At 47.5% G+C, this 15,093-nt stretch overlaps 1 protein-coding gene across 1 annotated transcript in view; it reads left to right on the forward strand.

Moving 5' to 3' along the window:
- Nucleotides 1-15,093, forward strand: part of FGF18 (fibroblast growth factor 18) — a 74,959-nt gene that overhangs the window by 38,620 nt on the left and 21,246 nt on the right. The gene's annotated exons all lie outside the window — the stretch shown is intronic.

A 15,093-nucleotide genomic window follows, 5' to 3' on the forward strand; every position in this document is an offset into this window, starting at 1 on the left:
TGTCCTGTTGGGATCAGTGATGTTGTCCCAGGTTCCAGCAGCAGATGAGCTTGCCTAAAGGTAACTTCAGTATAAATCCCAAATAACGTTTCTGCTGGTTGCAGGGAGGGATCACAGGGCTGGATCTCTGTTACAACTGAGGCCTGATTATCCTCTTTCCTACACTCATGAAACTCCACCGACTTCAGCAGAGCCATTCCTGGAGCTCCTGTGTGAGACTGAAAGGAGATTAAGTGCCCAGCAGTGCCTCCCCTTCCTCCTGTGTCTTGCACCTTTGTTAAGACCTTGCATTTCAAACCATTTTAGCTGGTGGGAGGCAAATCAAAGCTGTTAGGTTTTAGCTGGTGACAATGGTAGGGTGCTGTGTGGTGTGCCCAGCCTCTTGCCTTTGTGCGACGTTTGCTCAGCGGTGATTCTTGCCTTTATTTCATTTGCTTCTGCATCTGCATTTGTAACCGTTTTTTTCAAGTTAAGTTTCTGACTGGTGACTCATTAGGAGTAAATAGGCAAAAGGATATTGACTTTACACCTACTAATTTGGGGGTGCTAACAAGCAAATGTAAGAGCTGTATAGTCACCGGGTAAATTGTTCCACCTGGAAGGACTGGAGGAGGAGAGATAAAAAGCATTGCAAAGAAACTGCACTTTTGTTTCTAGCTACTAGCCTTGGTTGTTCTTGCAACCATAATGAGTTTGGGTGAACATTTGACAGTCACCATTGCTGTAATCTGTTTTGAGCATCGCCAGGATTTTCTAGTGCTGGAACTATTAGACCTGTGTGGGCACGAGAAGAAGCTAAGATCCTAATTAGAAGATGCTAAATATGTTCGCTCAGAAATGAGGTGCCCTTTACGGCGGCTGGTGGAACAAACCCTTCTTCCCGCGGCATATGTGAGTGCAGGGCGGCGGATGAGTCAGGATGCACGTCGCTGCCGGTGCTGGCGTGCTGCACGTGTGCTGCACTCGGAAGGGGAGTTAGAGACATATAGTAGCTTTAATATAGCTAGTATAGGTACCGACAGCAGCAAACATCAGCGGTGTGGGGTGCCCATTAGGTAAATGTGAATCAGTTTGGCTTTGTGGACTGTGGCTGCAGGGACGGCAGAGGCTCATGGTCATGGCTGTGGCCATGGGCAGCTCACTCCTGCTGAGGTCTGTTCTCAGTTTCGCTGGTGCTGGGGCCCAAGTCAGCTGCAGATGTGTCTGTCCCTCTCCAGCCATGTCTCTGATGCAGTGACCACGCACCCTTAGGTATGCTTAAATCAAGACAAGGATGTCAGCTTTCTCGGGAAGAGCAACCTGTTGCAGGGGAGCTGGAGCACAGCTAAGGAGCGATGGTCTGTAGCCCTGATGGTCCTGCTCTGAGCAGAGGGTTGAGCTGGATGACCTCTGGAGAGCCTTCCTAGCCTAAATTATTTTGTGATTTGGTGAGTGTCTTTCAACACTGATTGTCAGAACAGAACTGGCAGGTAGTCATCAATGATCCGTTGCTTTGAAGGCAGTGGTTCTCCTTTGGATGCATTCAGTGGGACCCTTAGGAAGTGCCTTTTCGTGGTTTGTCCTTCTCTTTTCTCCTTGTGATTTTTGTATTGAGATTTTCAAGAATTTATATTATGTAAAAAATTGGATGTAGGCAAAGTTTTCCATTCTACCACTTTAGTCCTTCTGCCCTTTCCCTCAGCTTGGGGTGACCCACTTATATCTGTAAAGATGATACCATCTGCACCATCTGCACAAAGGTATATAAACTGCAGTTTATCTTAAAAGGTGTGTGCTGCGGAGTGGAGAGGCGCACTTTGTACCGGTGCAATGACCAGTTATCATCTCTGCTTTCTGGACACGAATCTGGTTTACTGTGTACTCTGAATGGAAGGAAGGAGTCCCCAGTCCTGCTGTATCCGATGTCAGGCTCCCTTTCACCGGCTACTGCTCTGCGGCTGTGACTTCCAGCCTCACTCCTCCTCCTTGGTGCCTGACCTGGCTGCAGCCAATATCTGTCTCTCAGCAGGAGGAATCTGAGGAAACGCAGCAAACTTCAGCTCCTGGGGCTAAATTGTTGTGCTCTGTAACAGCAAACTGTGCTGAACTAATTGACAACCAGCTTTAAATGTACCCCGATCAAGCAAATACATTGATTTATTTTTTCCTCTCTTACCAAGTGTTAAGCGCCTTCCAGCTCGGTTTCCTCCCCAAGAACTAGATAACTCATCTATTGTGTAGTAAAACTGATGGGCAGTTTTGACCTCTATACAATCTTTTCAGTATGTTGAGGGAGGAAGGAGTTTCTTATACTCATATGAATGTTTGACCACTTAAAAAAAGCAAAACAAAAAAAGCCCAACCCAAAACCACACACAACACAAAAGATGATCCATTTTCTCTGGATGTCTTTGAAAGAAGCTTAGTTTAGAGACAGACTGGAGAGAAAGGCTATTGATTTTGTTTGACCTCCAAACAGACTGCGGTCAGTATATTTTCCCTGTTGGAAGTGGTTCAGGGCTCTGAATTTCCGTGTCAGCGTTTGTATTCTGAAGCGCATTGGAGCTTTTGCTGCTCCTTCAATAAATAGCAAGCTGTAGGGAAAGGTAATGCTGGTATATATGTATTTCCCTCTGGATCTGCCCTTCCTTTCTTTTTCTTGCCTGTATAACTCGGTCGTGTTGCTGATTAAGCATTTACAAGTCCTTTTCACTGACCGTCATGCAGGTTAGTGGCTTAAGCTGGGACTACAAGCAACAGTTTCATAATCCCTGTCTTGCTTTTTCCAGTGCTGAGCCAGGTCCTTTCCCAGCCTCTCGCCTGCACCAGCACCCACTGCTGTACCTGGCGCAAAGAGAGAGACGCCTTCCTGTACACAGTAATAAACCCTCTAAAAAATACCATCCCCAGATTATTTTCAACCTTTACATAGGAAAGCCTTCCTGATGGCACTTAGTCTCCTGCAGTGAAATAGAATATTCTGTTTGGTGACTCCCGTAGTACTGGAAACGCTCTGCTCAGTACAGGTTTGCGTAGTTTTGTAGATGTTCTTGTAAAATGGCTTCTGACAACTGATGTGCCCTTTCTCTGGCAATCGCCTATCAAAGCGTGGCTTCAAGGGACGGAAATACCTGTAGGATGTGTTGATTGTCAGGTTTCTAAATGAACTCCTCAGAGCTCCTTTGAGATGAGCAGTACCAGTCGGCATCTCTTCATGCCGAGGTGTCGACTGCGTTATCTCCTCCTAATTTAACAATAATGCTTCACACGGCGTGGTTCTGGTTTGTATGCTTCCGCCCCCTTTGCGGCAAATTCAACACAGCAAGTTTGCTGCTGTCGGCACATCAAAGGGCAGCCCGATAAACCCGCCACGATGTAATCAAGCTGTAGGCAGAGGGTTGCTGATGTTGGATACCAGTTGCTGAGCTCCCCTGTTGGCTTTGGCAGCATGAGCTTCATTTCTAACCCACGTGGACAAACGTTCCTCTTGGTCCTGATGCTGATTCCCTCTTTAGAGAAAGGGTTGGTCTTCCTTGCCACTGCCAGCCGCACGTCTGCTTCTAGCTGTGTTTTGGGTCAGGGTGGAGGCTGCTGGTACGGATGCGTGAGAGCCTGTGGCATAATGTGGTCTGTTGACAATTACACAGCGTCAGTTTCTAACTTAAGCACTTAATTTCCCGGAGAGTAATAGCCCACTGCATCCCTAAAAAATAATGAATGGTGGAAGATGTATTTGCACAGCCTGTGCCAAGTCAAGCTGAGGTTGCAGCCTACGTTGCCTGTGTAACTCTAGTGACTCCCCGGAGCAGGACTTTAAGGGTTCCCCAGAACCTTCTCTTGCTGTCTTTAACCCAACCCCCCCCCTCCCCTACATCTGAATATTCAATTACATTAACCCTTTGCTAATGGCTCAGCAAACACCTCTGAGAGTGGTGAGAAAGAGACCTGTAACTGTTAAACCTCTGCACAAACATGAAGGCAAGGAGCCGACGGAGGGAGATTGTGGGAGGTGACGGACTTGCTCCCAGCGATCCCCCAGCCCCAGGCAGGGCGTGAGCCTGCCCAGCGCTGCCCAGCACTGTTCACCCTGCGCGTCCCCACGGCTGGAGCTGCTGGAGGTGGGTCCCACGGGTGCTGCCTGCCGGCCTCCTCGGCTGCCCAGCCACGCTGGGAGCTCGAGTCTACCCTGGGTACCGGTGCTGCTAATTATCCCTTGGCTCCAGTTCCCACGGCTTGCGTGGCGAGTGGTCCCCCCCTGTTTGCACTGGGCCACTGGGCAGAAGAGGGCAATGCAGAGGCACTGCCATGGTGTCTGGGACGATTTAGTCATAATTATTACTAATACAGCAATAATATTCATCAACCTGCTACTTGTCTTGGGAGTAAGTAGTCCTGGGCTTGCAGTCTGAGCACAGACTGGTCTGTTTAGGTATTACCCACCTCAAGGTTATCATGAAGCTTTGTTAACCAATAAACAGAAAGTTTTGCCAGAGCCCTGAGCGGCAGGTGATGTATCAGTAAAACATGTCGTTGGAAACGTAGGTAATCACTGGGAAAGCAGCAATGCTATTTGTTACCCTATTGCAATGGCTTCCGTAGGTGGTCTCCAGTACATTGTGATGGTGGATCAGGAATATGACAGTTTCTTGTTAATGATCTAAATCAAAAACTAAGCACGCATAGAAAAACAAAGATGTCCTTATGTTTTAAGTGCCTGTAATCTGTTTCGAAGAGCTGGGTACCAAAATATCCCTTTGATTCTCAAAGGTAATTGTACCTCTTAATTAGCTGGAGAAAAAAAACCCCACAGCTCGAGATCTTGCTATATAAATTATAATTAACCCCTTGGCACTGGAAGTTGAGATTTCCTGCCCCCGAGCACAAATGCAAAACGCATTAGCAGCACTTAACGTCAGGCACTCACCCACCACAGCCGAGGGGTCAGCTCGCTACCCCATAAATACTGCTGCGCTCCCAAGTCCGGTAGGAGAATGGCAGGGAAGCCGCGGAAACCCGAGGGGAAGCACTAAATACACCATTTGAGGATGTTTGACCTGCTTTTTTTTCAGAGCTGCAAATGCCCCAGCAGGAAGGACAACACAGAAAAAAAACCCCCAAACCCCGGTGAGGAGATGGGAGCAAGGAGAGGGACGCTTCCCGGCGAGCGGTTTTGTTAGCCGACATGGCTGGTTGCTTCGCCGTGAGAATGGCTCTCGGCGCTCCCGCCTCACACACCTCCAGCGAAATAATTGTCTGGTGCCAGACACACTTGGCTGTGCCTGTTGTATGCAGAGCGCGCCAGCCAGGGGCCGACGGCCACCCACTGCTGTCATTCACCAGCATCCTGCTTTTTTGTCTCCTTTTCATTCGTGCCTGTTGGGGGATGAGCTTTAACTCTTCACACCGGAGGTGGACCTGCAGTGAAACACCAGGTCGGGGCAGCTGGAGGCAGGGAGGAGGGCAGCGTGGCAGTTGCTGTGGGGAGGCTGGAGGCTGGCCTGAGCCTGCTTGCACCTGCGGCTCTTCCCTTCCCGCTCCCCTGATCTACAAAGGGTCTCTGCTCACTTCATGACCTCGGTGGGACATGGCCTGGTGGACACCTGGATTTAGGGAAAGCCATCTGCATTCCCCACCAGGAGCTTGCACAGAAGCTCCTTAGTTCAAGTTAGCCAGTTCCTTTGCTCCTTTGGGGTCCTGGATGGAGAAATGACTCTCTTCTGCCATGGATCAGTCCCAGGGTGGCTGCAACTCTGCGCTGGGCTATAAAGCCCTTGCAGATAAGGTGTTGTTTGCCAAGTGCTGTCTCTTGCCCCACGGCTTGTGTGGTGTGTCCTCGGGCTCCTTCGTGCTGGCGGCTCTGGTGGTGAGGGGTGTCGTGGGCACCGGCAGCTCCTCTTGCAGCAACAGTGGTCGGCTGAGCTCAGGTGGTGGCAGCAGGTGTGGGTGACTTGGCCACCTTGGCAGGTTTCTAAGGTGGCTTCATCCTCCCACGGCAAAGGTGAGGGGCAGCCCTGCTCCTTGGGCTCGGTACGGAGATGTGGCTGTCAGGGCTGCCTTTAAATATTTCAAGTCTGCTGTGTATAAATAGCGGTGGGGAATTTTCTTCTCCTGTCTGCTCCAAAGATTGTAGAAGGAGATAAAATAAGAGAGCAGCGAGGTGTCCCGGCGGGGAGGAGGGACGTGCTCGCTGGCACGGGGTAGCGATTGCTGGAAGGAGGGTTTGTCCTTTGGGTTTTGTCCTTTGTCTGTATGTCTGAAGATTTTAGAAGTGAATTATGTGCTGATTAAAGAGCTGGCTGAAGAGCCCTCCAGGCTAAACGAGCTCTGTCTATCCGTGTTAGGATGGGTACAGTCTGGACACCTACAGGAGCAGCGTCACCTACCAGCATGGCACCCACTGCCTCGAGGGACCGTCCCCTGTGTGGATCTATGGGGCCACCCCCTCCAGGGTGGGGAGAGGAGGGGAGGATGCTCTAGTGCAGGGAGGAGAGAAAGGGGCTGAGAAAATTTTGGATGGAAACACGGGACTGAGTCTGAGCTTTATAGGTGATGTGGGGCTCTAGATAAATTGAAACTGGCATAAGTAACAAATAATATAATTTGGATTTTACACTGTCAGTGCTGATCCTTTAAGCCCAGAATACCACAAAATAAGCCATTAGAGATACTGTCTCTTTTCTTTGCTGCTCTTGTTTATAATGCCACAGATGAGGACTGGCTTAGTTCTGTACTTGATTTACTTTTTATATAAAGATTTAACATGGGATCTCCTTTTCTTAATCCAAACACTTATGGTTTGAATGCAGAATTATATTTGAGATTTTCAAAGTACCTTTATTAAAAGGTAAAACTAATTTTACAGTTCTGACAGGTCTTATTTAAATACCCAGTGCCAGATGCCTTTTGTCCCAAATGACTCTAGAAATGAGAAACAAAAAAGGCTTTAAAAACTTCTCCTGCAATTAAAATGCAATAAAAGGCAAATAAATAGTCTTCCCTATGCTGTGGACTGGGGGTAATAGTTTAAGAAAAGCCCCGTGATGAATGTGTTCCCAAAAATAAATATATGAAACCAAAGGTGCTAAAGGCAGAGTTAATGAGATACCTGAATTTTGTTGTTATTTCTGTTGCTGCTGCTCTGAGAATAGTTGAAACAATTGTGCTGTGTCTGTAAGCAGAGACCTTTTCAAAGGGACTGATGCGGAGGACCCTCCTCCAAGGTGCTTCACCCGAGGGACTCGCTTTGGCTGCAGTTGGTTCCAGAGGATGTGTCCCCCCAGGTGCTATAGAAGATCAGTTCTTGCCCACCTCTTTCAGCCCTTACCCCAAAATAGTCACACTCTCATACTCTCATCTAAGAGTGGCGATTGTGTATACTTCATTTAATAGTATGTTATCTTTTATATGGCAAAAGTGAGCATCAGCAGCACAAGCGTTAAAGAGTCGGGTATCTTTGAAATTGCGTTTGCCTCCATTTGTAAGAGCAAACCCTGTTTAAAATCTTAAAACATAGAGGAATTTTCCCCATGTGCCAGAACGTTTTTTCTGGTAGGTTGTGCTGCTGCCTCTGCTCCTCTGGGTTCCAGAGCCACAAGAATCCCATTGAAAATACTGGAGCATCCTGCAACTTTTATTTTCAGCATATTTTTTTACTTGCTGGAAGAAGGGAAAGTTACAATGAGCCCCTTTGAGAAAATGCACGAGCGTGCTTATATTCCCATCCATAATATTAATTGTCATAATTTCAACTTTTACTGGAGGGCACAGAATACTAAAACCTGCATGGCAGAACATAGCATCTTTTTATCTCAGGCACAGCTGACAATCTTAATTCAACTAACACTGCAAATACTCTACATGTTTCTCCTGATTAGCCCCATTTTGGAGCACTCACAAGTACAACAGTGGAGCCTGGATGGACTAACTTTTGGAGTATGCGAAACCATCATGGTGTTGGCATACGGGAGAGATTTATGTGTTTGGGACTCCTCGGTAAGAAGATATGGTGGTGCTAACATCACACCTCCTTCATTGCCGAGGATGGGCAGCCAACCACCAGGTTGCCCAAGAGAGGTGGGTGAGTGCGTCAGAGTAAATGTGGTCTGTCCTACGCTTCTGGCCACAAATAAAGCAGCTTTGGAGAAGCAAGAGTACATGGGGTTCCTATAGTTGTCATTCTCTGCTTATTGTTATTTTTGTGTACATCAGTATTTTTTTGGGGTTCAGCTGAGACTGGGAAGAAGAGAGTCAAAGTAACCTCAGCAGGGTTTGTTCTTGCGATAATCCTAACCCTCTGTGGGACGGGAAAGGTTCACGCTATTTCCAGACCCAAGAGACTCCAGTGCTTTGGATGCGTTTCAGCTAGGCGCTCCGGGCCAGGTTCTGAGGTCCTTGTCTGTTGGGCTTGACTATGTCAGTAGGAGTTTATTCAAATGAGAATGATCAAAGACATCAGGGTTTGGCCCTTTATTTTTCATTTTAGGTGCTTTTTCAAGCATTACAGAGCTTCTGAACTTTTTTGAGGCTCATCCTGCACTAATTCCAGACTCGGAGCCTGGCAGCTTGTCAAGCAGTTTTCCCGCCTCTGTAGCAATACTGTCCACTTGAGCTGTGTTTGGAGGCAGCAAGACACCCTGGTGAGATAGAGGAATTTCTGTGCTAACATTTTTAACGTTTCTCTTTCCAGGCCTACTTCTTAGTCATTGCGAGTGTGCAGGTGGCAAAGTTCAGTGCAGAATTTGTTCGCTGCCGCTCCCTGCCCGGGCGTTTTTAAAGCACGCAACCTATCGCCTCCAGTTTTACTGAATCTTGCCTAAATAAGCTTATTCACCATCATTGAAGCAGCTGCCAATTTTAGTGTCTCTTATGGTGAATTATGTATAAAACATCTGCAAGAGGCCAAGTCTGATTCCCCACTGCTTAATCCTGTTTTCTTAGATCTCCAAATGGGTGCAAATGGCTTGGTGTCAGAATGACAGTATTTTACATTCATTTTTCACATGGGTAAACGATGACCAGATTCTGGGTAGTGCAGGCTTGGGCCAGTAACATGGTACTTACAATTTTAATATTGTCCTCAGATATTTTTAATTTTTTTGTTTTTGACAGAATCACAGGTTCTGTGACTTATTAACTTTTTATTTAAGTTGGGCAAAATCTGTAAGACTTACCTTCGTATTTGTTCTGGTTTTACGTCAGCTAAATTATCAAACAGTTTTTGTGTGCGTGGACTGATTAAAGACCTCAAATTAGCAAATTTTCATTTAAGCTTCTCCCAAGTTATTTTATAGGGACCACGTCTGGAAGCTTTGTCATCCTTCAGGAGCTGGAGTGGGCAATCCTGAAAAGAGTACTTTGTTTCAGAATATTCTTTTTCCCTTGATATTGCTATTCTGGCATAAGCAGCACATCTCCTACAGGGTGGGGAGGCAGACTCTTCCCGAGATGGTCCCTGAGATGCTCGGGGAACACCAGCAGCTCAGCATCGTTCCCTGGGCATGTTTCGTTAGCCACCGCTGAACTGGTAGTGGAGTTTTTTGGGTGGGTATCCCTACAGGTGAGACCACTGTAATGGTGTGACAGGCTTAAATAGCGGAGGTTTCCCTAGTGTGCGAGTGATATTTTAGTACCTGAATATCTTGGTCTGTGCGCCCTGCGGGGTTAAGTGCCCGTGGCAGCACGTCACGCTCACACATCTGTCTTGGGCTGGGTACTCAGGCTGGCGGGGTTGGCACCAGCAGGGATATTTCCGCATGTCTTGGCCTCATGTCATGTAGACGTGCCCAGTGAGCGCTGAGGGGTTAGCTCAGCATCCTGGAAATGGGACAGGACGCCTTCTTGGTGTTAGGTTGTTGGCTGCAGATGAGAGTGCCTGAAAGCATCTCCTGGAGACTGAAGCTCCTATCAGCTAGCGCAAGGTGAAACCCAGAGGAAGGTGTCCCAGAGTGCGCCAGAAAAAGGAACTTTAGCCCTTGTTTCTCTGTTGAAAGTGCTGTGATCCTGCACTTTTCTCTATCACGTCAAGCCCTTGGGGCTGTTGCAGGTAGGCAGGGTGAGGAGACAGCCCTGTGGAGGGCTGGGGAGGGGGGAAGCTCGCACCTCCGTGTCCAAAGCCGTGCTCTCGGCGTGTCCAGCCATGCGGCCGGTGGCAGAGGTGGGACCCTGAAGCCATGTAGGGGTCTTTATCAGCACTCGAGGGACTTCCGATGTGTGTGAAGTCCTTTGTGTGAAAGTATTTGCGGGATCAGGTTGCTGCAGTGTAAGTGCCTTTGAGGTCTTTGCTGCATTATAGATTTTCTTCTGATATCTCCCATGCAAATATTTAACCTGTCTGGTTCCTGAGAGCTACTAAGGCTGTTACGCAGGTGGCAGGTTGTCTCTGCAGTCTTTCCTTTGTTCACACAGAGCCCTGTGTCCTGCTCCCCTTCCCGCCCCAAAATAGGGCACGGAGAAGTGCCACGGGGAAGTGCCACGGGGGACTTGGCACTTGGCATATATTGATGTGCTGATGCTCTGAGGGGCTTATGCGATCCAAATCCTGTCTTTTTCCCTAACTGCATCAGCTGACCGAGTAAAGATATGATGTTTAAATGAGGTTTAAAAGAAAACCTCATTTAGAGAGGTGGCATTTTTAAAAGCCTGGGTTAAAACTGGGTGTGCTGCTCCCTGTGCAGTCCCCCTACTCTAATACCGGGTAATTCCCTTGCTTGTGCAAAGTGATGGCTTAAAAAAGAAAATACGTGGAGCCTGGACCTTGGAGCTGCTCTTACTCCTCCTCCCCACTACCATCCCTTTTAATAATTTGACATACATATCCTATGCTCGCTCAAGACAGACTCGATGAGCTAATTGCAGTGGTATGTGGGTCAGGGCTCTGCCCTCCTGAGCACCAGCCTTATTGATTTCGGTGGTTACTCCTGATTTGGACCTGAATAATTGAGAAGGAAGTTGGGTTGTATGGGTTATAACTATTTAAGATGATACAATTTGGAGGAATATACAAGTGTGCAAACAAAATGTGAGGATGCAGCCTAGATTCCCTCACTTGTTCATAGCCTGCGGGCTTTATTAAACCCTCCAGACTTTACCTAATTTTGGCATTATTCCCTCGTCATTACGTCATGAATGTGAAGTGGAGACAGGGTCATTCTCTCCTATGTTGTGGTCCTGTAAGGGATTCACGTGGTTTTGGTAGGGGGTAGGCCGTTTTTGAACAGGTTTCAACTATTTTAAGCACCCTTGGCCATGCTGGGGTTCTCGCTGGAAGATTCAATCTTACCAGAGAGTAAATTTTACTCTCCCGTCAGATGCGGTATATGCTGTGAACTATGGAAATGCACTTTGTCTCAGTTCATAGCATCAGAGTTACTAAACTGGAAAGCTGCCCTCCATCACAGACGCTGTGGTCCCAGCCTCGGCGTATCTGTACATCCTTCCTCTTCATTAACTGGAAATGGTTTCAAGTGCCGAGAATAGTTTCCCCGACTTTGTAATTGCATGAGAAAAAAAGTGCAACAAAAGCAACAAAATCTCGGTCCCCTCTGAGGGCCTTTTCCCCAGGAAATCTGTTTTAGCTGGCCTGCTTCAAGATGCCCGCGAGCAGCGTAAGCGGCTTTTTCTCTGCAGTTCCTTTTGCAGGATTTATACCTGGGGGAAAAAAAAAAAAGAAAGCAATGGAGGATAGACTCGAAGTATCCAGTCCTTCTGCACGTTCATTGTGTTTTCCTCTTTGTCTCTTTTTTTTATCTGAAACTGGCTGGCTGTTAGGCCTTTGTGGTAGGTACGTGTAAACCTCACACTTCTCAGGTGCCCTCTTTCTCCTTTCTTTCCCTGTGCTTTTCTGGCTCTCGTCCTCCCACTCCCAGGAAATATTTGAAAGATAATTTGGCATATTTTCTGCCACCTTCACATATCTCCCTGACTTCATGTTTTCTTAGCTGGAAGATAGCTTTTCAACATATATATGTAATCCTTTTCACCTAGACATGTGAGGAATTCCAATCTCTTCCAGTGGGAGTTTTCAGGAAGGTTTAGGTTAAATGGGCCAATAAGGCAAAAGCATGTAGCAGAAGATCTCACCCTCTAAAGACACCTTTTCTCTTCAGCTCTTTTTTTTTTCCCTCTGGAAAATATATCAGAATATCTAGCTGTCAAAGAATTTAAACAATAATACCTGATCTGAAGGCTAGAGTGCAGGGCTTTTGAAAATAAAGATTACAATCTCTCTGTGGTGTATCCAGGGACTAACGGAGCTGGAAGGCAGGTGTCCTGAGCGGCAGACTGCCGTGGGAACACTGCTCCAGCTTGGCGGGACTTATTTTGCCTGAGCTCTCAATGGAAATTCTCTTGGATTTTCCCTGGCACTTTCGCTGTGGCCATAGCATCTTTATCATAGGAACAAGACAGCAAGCCAAATCCAGTTTACATTAATTTAAATCCTGCTGGTGGTGACTGAGCTTTTCTCCTGCCATGTGTGAGTGGGGTGGGAGACCTCAGCAGCCCCTTCTGCTGGGCCAGCCTCCATCCCCCAGAAACTCCTGTTGCAGTGTTCAGGGCTGGGATTCATCCCAGCTGATTTTAGCTGACTAGATGTGTTGTCCAAGGTCCCTGTCTGGGCTCCTAAGAGAATTTAGGGAGAGAGGGGCAAATCCTCCCCCATTTAGATGCCCGTTGTAAAAAGGAGAATCACCTGAAAGGGATGCCTTAGGCTGGAAGCCAACTGGGTTATGAACCCAACCCTAAAGCCGCACTGATCTCTCACAGGAAAGGAGGTCAAGGATCCCTAGAAATCAGAACATGTTTCCAGCATCTTAAGACTCAGATTTTTCAGAAGTGGGTACCTATGGGTGGCCTTAGCCTGTACTTCAGCAGCTAGGGTCGCAGCAGGGAGCGGGCAGCATCTGCTGAACCTCCTTGCCTCTGCTCCCCACTCCTAGACATTGGGTGCAGGATGATCTCTGGGGCTCGCAAGCCTCCTTGGGGCACTGGGGTATGTATGCTGGTGTATTTACTGGTGTGGGTGTCGCACTGGGTGCTTGCCCACCCGCTGCTGCTCAGTCCGTGCTGTGGCACTAGGCCAGGAGACATCTCAGCGCTGGCGTAACCTTTGCAGCCTGCAGGAAAGGTGACTTCCATTTAGTTCTAAATTATGACATTATTTTATTAGATCTTTAAACTTTATTTAAATTCTTTATTTAAAAAGGGTGAGGAAGGTATCATATTTTAATTAGTAGCGGTGTCAAAGGAGACCTAGATTAATTATTTGAAATCACTCCATCCAGATGGTTTTAATTTTCACAGCAGGGAACCGGCATCTTTTTAAGGTGATATTTTTCAAATTAAAATCAGCTTGGATATTACTCATACTGGCTGCAGAGCGAGGCGGGGGGGAACGCGAGCCAGTGTGCCCTGTGTTTGTCCATCTGAGCGCGGGCTGCCAGGGGCGACCTGCGTCGGAGAGGTGCGGGTTGCTGACTGTCCGGCGGGACCGCGGATCGAGGCTCTTGCGTTGGAGTGCTTTATCAATGTTAGCTCCTACTTTGGCTGGCCAAAACCCCTATCTGAAATTCGGCATTATTCTTAGCAGCTTTAGTTGCAGTGCTGAGACTGGAACGGATCGGGAATGCCTTGCAGCTTAGATGGGAACTTGCCATGTCCTGTTCTTGCCTGTGTGCAAGCTGTGGAGCCCTCACTTGACCCCTTTGGTGGGTGGCCCCGGGTCTGTCTGCGTGCCTGGGTAGGTTCAACACTGTAGACCTCTGGGTGACTCCTTGGCGCTCTGAGTGTTGGCCGTGGTCCTTGGGACAATCTTTGGGACCTCTTGTGCTGGCTCCATAACCTTCCCTCGTGTGCGGGCTGCTGCTCTCCCCGTCTGAGTTGACCGTTAGTCCTCTCTAATGCTCTTGCTCATTTGAGGGGAAGACCTTTCACAGTCACCTCTTTAAAGATAGTCATACCTTTGGCTATTCCCTTGTCTATTAATGCTACTTTGCATCTGAGCAGCCTCCCTGAACTTCTTGAAGCAGTGGGCATTCACCAAGTTATATACCATGTTGCTCATCTTCCCCTCGAAGACCCATCTTTGACCCTGTGCCGTCCTCCCCCATCCTGGCTTTGCTCCTCTTTATATCCTTACTACGATGGGATATTTCTGGTTCATGTGGCCCTTCCTCACTTAAGTGGTCACTGGTTTGATACCACCTTGGCAGGTGTGGAGAGAAAGCCTGTAGCACCCGGCTGTCGCTGACAAGCTGCTCTCCATCACAGATACCCAAAAACGTGGTGCATTTCTGAAAGACTTAGATAAATATCCATATTTATGCATGATTGCAGGTAATATTCTGCTGTAAGACAGGCATTATCCCACTTGCTGTCGGAAAGAAGCTATTCTTCAAATATCCCCTGTGATAAAGGTTTAACAAATATATCTAAATAAATGTAAGCAGCTAGTAACTGGAAAACCCTGAACTTGCATATGTGACTGAGCTGCAAAGGGAAAACTCCATTTAGGGCCCTTGTGAGTTAAAGGTTTGTGATATTTGCACTGCTGCAGAAGCCAAAAGCTGACTTTACAAGTGGGAAAAGTATTAATGTGTTTAAATGAAACAAACTCCTATTTCTATCCCCATGGTAAATCCTTACAGTGAACATATTTGCTCTTAGAGGGTTTTAAAGTTTGAAATATGAATGCCAAAAAGAATGTGACTTTTTGCAGCACAGATCAAACATTCTCCAGAGTTTGGCAAAAGCCGTGTTTCTACGGTGAGGCTCGGGTCTTACAAGCTTGAGTATTTCCAGAGCAGGACCGTGGATTTGCACTTGCTGACACTTACACATTCTTGCATTGTGTTTCGACCATGTCTCCTTTCTTCCCCTGCATATCGGAGATGGATCTGAACCAAAATGTCCAGTCTGTGTGTTCCTGCCTCTCCAGGGAAATTCCTGGAATCCGAACCTTGAGCATGACTGGAATTCGTGTTCAGATCAGAGATGGAATAAAATGCTGAATTCGGACGTGTCTAGGTTTTTGAGATGCTGATGGCACGCTACACGTCTGGGTGGCAGCTCGGCCACTTCTGCAAATACAATTGTGTCGGGGCAGGTGGTTTATGAAGA

This window comes from Aptenodytes patagonicus, chromosome 12 (genome assembly GCF_965638725.1).
Source record: "Aptenodytes patagonicus chromosome 12, bAptPat1.pri.cur, whole genome shotgun sequence".
Lineage (NCBI taxonomy): Eukaryota > Metazoa > Chordata > Aves > Sphenisciformes > Spheniscidae > Aptenodytes > Aptenodytes patagonicus.